The sequence below is a fragment of the Rattus rattus genome, chromosome 11 (genome assembly GCF_011064425.1).
Source record: "Rattus rattus isolate New Zealand chromosome 11, Rrattus_CSIRO_v1, whole genome shotgun sequence".
Classification (NCBI taxonomy): Eukaryota; Metazoa; Chordata; class Mammalia; order Rodentia; family Muridae; genus Rattus; species Rattus rattus.
Window position 1 is genome coordinate 57,340,870 of NC_046164.1, and position 6,986 is coordinate 57,347,855.

Consider the following 6,986-nt stretch of genomic DNA (forward strand, 5'->3'; position numbering starts at 1 on the left):
TCTCCAGCCACTTTCTCTTTGTTTTGGGACACCAGTAAATAAAGATCCGCCCTCTGACCTTTGATAATCTTAATTATCCATTTCCTCCCCCCCTCCACCCCCCCATTTTGAGCTGTTTGTTTTTCTTTTCTTTTTCTATTCCTGTCGCTCCCGCCCACCACCCCCACTAGCCTGGAGGTTGAATCCAAACAGAAACCAGGGCTTCTTGCATGCTAAACAATTAATTACCATCTTAAAGGATTTACTTTTCAAATCCAGTCGCTCTGCTACTTGGTGAAGCAAGAGAACTTTAAGGAGATAGATACTCCAGGTCCTATCAATCCTTAATTTAATTATATTGGTAAGAAGACATTTTGTCTTTTGAGATTTTTGAGATCTGAGCATTGTCACTTGACAAGAGCTGCTTTTCTGGCAATCTAAACCACCCTAATGTTTACCTTTGATGTAACCTCCTTTGTTAACACTTTATTCCTTTTGACCATCATCACCATTTCAAAGAGATCAGAAAATTCCAGAAAACTAACCAGGCCAAATCCACTTTTGACTGACCCACTTTGGGACAGTCAGGATAATCTTGTAAAATCTAAGTCTGATCAAGGCACACCCAGCCTTAATACTTAGAGAAAATCTCCTATAATAATGGCAAAATTAACATGGCTCATACATTTTCCATGTACAGCTCTTGAGGAGCTCTCCTGTGCCTTGGCATGCTGTCTGTACTCAGTGCCCATGCACACTCATCCATCCATGACTTGCCGCTCTCTGCCATTCTGGGAAATTTGCCCATGCCACTCTATTTCCTAAGTTGTTTTTCTTCAGGTTGGCCTGTCAATAATTGTAATATTCTGAACAATATTTAACAAAATGGATTGCCAGGATCCAGTTCATCTCAAGGCACTCAGAGACAATAACAAGAGCAGGGTCTATGTACAAGGCACCATACAGCAGGATTCTGGTTGGAGAGCATCAGAATGAGCAAAGCCACTGTGAGAACTGGAAGGCTACAGTGCTCCTGAAGCAGAGGAAGAAATGCTTGCACCTCTCTCCCTTCCTGGATTCACTAGCAACTTCTAGTGAATCCAAGCAGGAGACACAGAATGGTGAGAGACGACAAGATGGAGGAAACTCCATCCCCCTCCATGTATATTCTTTGGTTGGTGGTTTAGACCCTGGGAGCTCTGGGGTGGTCTGGTTGGTTGATATTGTTCTTCCAACAGGATTGCAAACCCCCTCAGTAGCCATAGCCTTTCTCTACTTCCTCCACTGGAGACCGTGTTCTCTTCCAATGGTTGTCTGTGGGCATCTACCTTTGCATTTGTCAGGCTTTGGCAGAGCCTCTCAGGAGACAACTCTATCAGACTCCTGTCAGCATGCACCTCTTGGCATCCCCACTAGTAACTGGATTTGGTAATGGCATGTGGGATATATCCCCATGTGTGGCAGTTTCTGGATGGATGTTCCTTCAGTCTCTGCTCCACACTTTATCTCCATATCCCTCCTGTGAGTATTTTGTTCCCCCTTCTAAAAAGTTCTGAAGCATCCACACTTTTGTCCTTCTTCCTCTTGAGCTTCATGTGGTCTGTAAATTGTATCTTCGGCGTTCCAAGCTTTGGGGCTAATATCCACTTATCAGTTGAGTATGTATCATGTGTGTTCTTTTGTGATTGGGTATCTAACACAGGATGATATTTTCTAGTTCCACCCATTTGCCTAAGAATTTTATGAAGTCATTGTTTTTAGTAGCTAAGTAGTACTCCATTGTGTAAATGTATCACATTTTCTGTATCCATTCCTCTGTTGAAGGACATCTGGGTTCTTTCCAACTTCTGTCTATTATAAATAAGGCTGCTATGAACATAGGGGAACATGTGTCCTTATTATATGTTAAAGTATCATATGGTTATATACACAGGAGTGGTATAGCTGGGTCCTCGGGTAGTTCTATGTCCAATTTTCTGAAGAATCTCCAAACTGATTTCCAGAGTGGTTGTACAGGCTTGCAATCCCACCAACAATGGAGGAGTGCTCTTCTTTCTCCACATCCTGCCAGCATTTTCTGCCACCTGAGTTTTTGATCTTACTCTGACTGGTATCAGATGGAGTCTCAGGGTAGTTTTGATTTGCATTTCCCTGATGACTAAAGATGTTGAACTTTTTTAAGGTGATTCTTGGCCATTCAATATTCCTCAGTTGAGAATTCTTTGCTTAGCTCTCTATCCAAATTTTTAATAGGGTTATTTGATTCTCTGGAATGTATCTTCTTGAGTTCTTTGTATATTTTGGATATAAGCCTTCTATCAGATGTAAGATTGGTAAAGAATCTTTCCCCAATCTGTTGGTTTCCATTTTGTCCTGTTGACAGTGTCCTTTGCCTTGCAGAAGTTTTGCAGTTTTATGAGATCCCATTTGTCAAATCTTGATCTTGGAGCATAAGGCATTGGTGTTTTCTTCAGGAAATTTTCCCCTATGCCCATGTGTTCGAGATGCTTCCCCACTTTCTCTTCTATTAGTTTGAGTGTATCTGGTTTTATGTGGAGGTCCTTGATCCACTTGGACTTGAGCTTTGTGCAAAGAGATATGAATGGATCAATTTGCACTCTTCTACCTGCTGTCCTCCTGTTGAACCAGCACCATTTGTTGAAAATGCTGTCTTTTTTCTACTGGATGGTAAGTTTTACCTCCTTTGTCAAAGATCAAGTGACCATAGGTGTGTGGGTTCATTTCTGGGTCTTCAATTCTGTTCCACTGATCTATGTGCCTGTCTCTTTACTAATACCATACAGTTTTTATCATGATTGCTCTGTAATACTGCTTGAGGTCAGGTATGGTGATTTCCCCAGAAGTTCTTTTATTGTTGAGGACAGTTTTTGCTATCCTGGGTTTTTTGGTATTCCAAATGATTTTGCAAATTTCTCTTTCTATCTCTATGAACAATTGAGTTGAAATTTTGATGGGGATTGCATTGAACCTGTAAATCACTTTCTGCAAGATGGCCATTTTTACTATATTAATCCTGCCAATTGATGAGCATGGGAGGTCTTTCAATCATCTGAGATCTTTGATTTCTTTCTTCAGAGACTTGAAATTCTTGTCATACAAATCTTCACTTGCTTGGCTAGAGTCACACCAAGGTGTTTTATATTATTTCTGACAATTATGAAGGTTGTCATTTCCCTAATTTCTTTCTCAGCTTATTTATCCTTTGAGTAGTGGAAGGCTGCTGATTTATTTGAGTTAATTTTATACCCAGTCACTTTGTTGAAGTTTTTATTAGGATTACGAGTTCTCTGAAAGAAATTTTGGTTACACTTAAGTATACTATCATATCATCTGCAAATAGTGATATTTTGACTTCCTCCTTTCCAATTTGTATCCTTTTGACCTCCTTTTGTTATTTGATTGCTCTGGCTAGGACTTTGAATACTATATTGAATAGATAGGAAGAGAGTGGGCAGCCTTGTCTAGTACCTGATTTTAGTGGGTTTGCTTCAAATTTCTCTCCATTTAATGTTAGCTACTGGTTTGCTGTATATGGCTTTTACTATGTTTAGGCATGGGCCTTGAATTCCTGATCTTTCCAAGTCTTTTATCATGATGGGGCATTGAATTTTTTCAAATACTTTCTTAGCATCTAAAGAGATTATCATGTTTCCCCTCTTTGAGTTTGTTTTTATAGTGGATTATATTGACGGATTTCCATATATTGAACCATCCCTGCATGAAGCCTACTTGATCATGATGGATGATTGATCATTTTGCCCTATTCTTGGATTCTGTTTATGAGAATTTTATTGAGAATTTTTTGTAACGATATTCATAAGGGAAATTGAACTGAGGTTCTCTTTCTTTTTGGGTCTTTGTTTGGTTTACCTATACGTGTAATGGTGATTTCATAGAACAAATTGGACAGTGTTCCCTTTGTGGAAGAGTTTGAAGAGTATTGGTATTAGGTCTTCTTTGAAGGCCTCATAGAATTCTGCACTAAACTCAGCTGGTCCTGGGCTTTTCTTTGGGTGGGGAGATACTTTTAATGACTGCTTCTATTTCTTTAGGGGTTATGGGACTGTTTAGATGGTTTAACTGATCCTGATTTAACTTTGGTACCTGGTATCTGTCTAGAAAATTGTTCATTTCCTTTAGATTTTCCAGTTTTGTTGAGTATAGGCTTTTATAGTAGAATCTGATGATATTCTGAATTTCCTCAGATTCTGTTGTATGTCTCCCTTTTCATTTCTGATTTTGTTCATTTGGATACTGTCTCTGTGCCCTCTGGTTAGTCTGGTTAACTGTTTATCTATCTTGTTGATTTTCTCAAAGAACCAGCTCCTTGTTTTGTTGATTCTTTGTTAGTTCTTTTCTTTTCTACTTGGTTGATTTCAGCCCTGTGTTTGATTATTTCTGCTGTCTACTCCTCTTGGGTGCATTTGCTTCTTTTTTGTTCTAGAGCTTTCAGGTGTGCTGTCAAGCTGCAAGTATATGTTCTTTCCAGTTTCTTTTTGGAGGCACTCAGAGCTATGAGTTTTCCTCTTAGCACTGTTTTCATTGTGTCCCCTAAGATTTTGTATGTTGTGCCTTCATTTTCAATAAATTCTTAAGAGTCCTTAATTTCTTTCTATTTCTTCCTTATCCAAGTTATCATTGAATAGATCGTTGCTCAGCTTCCATGTATATGTGGGCTTCCTGTTGTTTTTGTTGTTGTTGAAAACCAGCCTTAGTCCATGTTGATCTGATAGCGCATGAGATTATTTTAATCTTCTTGTATCTGTTGAGGCCTGTTTTGTGACCAATTATATCATCAGTTTTTGAGAAGGTACCATGAGGTGCTGAGAAGGGGGTGTATTCTTTTGTTTTAGGAGGAAATGTTCTACAGATATCTGTTAAATCCATTTGGTTCATAACTCTATTAGTTTGACTGTATCTCTGTTTAGTTTCTGTCCATTGATGAGAGTGGGGTGGTAAAGTCTCCCACTATTGTTGTGCGAGCTGCTATGTGTGCTTTGAGCTTAAGTAAGGTATCTTTTATGAATGTGGGTGCCCTTGCATTTGGAGCATAGATGTTCAGAATTGAAAGTAGTTAATCTTTGTAGATTTTTCCTTTGATGAATATAAAGTGTCATTCCTTGTCTTTTTTGATAACTTTGCATCTTCTTTGACTGTTGTGTCAATGTTTTCTATGGTGTCTGTTGTACTTGAGAGTCTCTCTTCTATCTCTTGTATTCTTTTGGTGATGTTTGCATCTCTGACTCCTGATCTCTTTCCTAGGTTTTCTATCTTCAAGGTTGTCTCCCTTTGTGATTTCTTTATTGTTTCTATTTCCATTTTTAGATCCTGGATGGTTTTGCTCAATTCATTACACCTGTTTGGTTGTGTTTTCCTGTAATTCTTTAAGGGATTTTTTTTGTGTTTCCTCTTAAAGGCTTCTCCCTGTTTACCTGTGTTGTCTTTTATGTTTTTAAGGGAATTATTTGTCCTTCCTAAAGTCCTCTATCATTAACATGAGATGGAATTTTTAATTCCAAACCTTGCTTTTCCGTTGTTATGGAGGACCCAGGACTTGCTGTAGTAGGACAACTGGATTCTGAATATACGAAGTAGCCTTGGTTTCTGTTGCTTTTGTTCTTGATCCTGCCTCTAGCCATCTGGTTATCTCTAGTGTTATCTACCCTTGCTGTCTCTGATGGCAGCCTGTCCTTCCTGTGATCCTGGTTGTGTCTGATCTCCTCAGTGTCCAGCTGTCTCTGTGAACCTATGATTCTGTGACCCTGTGATCCTGAGGTCCTGGTTAAGTCCAATCTCCTAGCAGTTGAGCTTCCTCTGTGACCCTGTGATGCTGGACATTTCAGAGCACCTCTGATCCTGGGTGTGTTAGGGCACCTGGGAGTCCAACTTCCTCTAGATGTTGTGGTACTTGATGCAGAGCCAGTATCCAAGGTCTGCTCAGGGTACTGCTTAGACAGGAAGGAATGCATGCCACTGGCTGGTTGAGGATTCCTGCATCCCTGGATCCTGAGGCTCCCAGTTACTCCCGGTGTTGCGGCAGAAGTTGTGGCCTCTACTCTGATCCTGGGTGTTTCAGAGCACCTGGGAGTCAGGTTTCCTCTGAGTGTTGTGGGAGTGGGTGAAAAACAATGCCCAAGGTCTGCTCAGGGCACTAGCTCAGACTGGAAGGGACCTGTGCCCCTGGCTGGGCAGGGGTTCCTGCATCCCTGGATCCTGGGGGACCCAGTTATTCTGGGTGTTGGAGCAGATGTTGTGGCTTCCTCACTTCTGATCCTGGGAGTGTTAGAGCCTGGAGTTGGGCATCCTCTTGGTATTTTGGGACTGGGTGTGTCTGCTCAGGTACTGGTTCAGACCAGAAGGCAACTTCCTTTCTTTTTAAGCCCATTACTAATACTTTCTCACCTTTTAGGGCCTAACTTTATGATGTCAAAGATCATACTATTTTTTATCTAGAGTTGTATCTGTTATCCTAGGCCAGGCTTAAAGAAGAAACATAAGAACAGATATTAAATGATGGGAGGAAAGAAGAAACTGATCAGAAATAACTATATTTTATTTTTAGTCTGTGTGTACTATGTCATAAAGGTGTCCCCTTGATTTCCTCAGCAATTCTGTCTACGTTGGTTTAAGTTCCTCACTGAACCCTTATATTTAGATGTAGAATCTGTTCCTGGCAAAGTTGGTGATTGTCTTATCCTATAATTGTAGCACTAACTCTTGAGCTACTCCATTGCTTACATTCTTAATGTAAAAGTTCTTTGGAATCCCCAATGAATCTCTTTTTAGTTTACACTTGGTTCTCATTATGGTCACTAATTGAGCTCTAAATGTTAAAGCAAAATAATGTTTCATAATAAAATTAAATCGCTATTATTTTCACTCTTAAAATCTGGATGGATAGATTGTAAAAAGACACCTGTTGTTAGATGATGTCTTCTAGTCTTGGAAGGAACTGTGAACCCATGGAATATCAAGTATTGTTACCT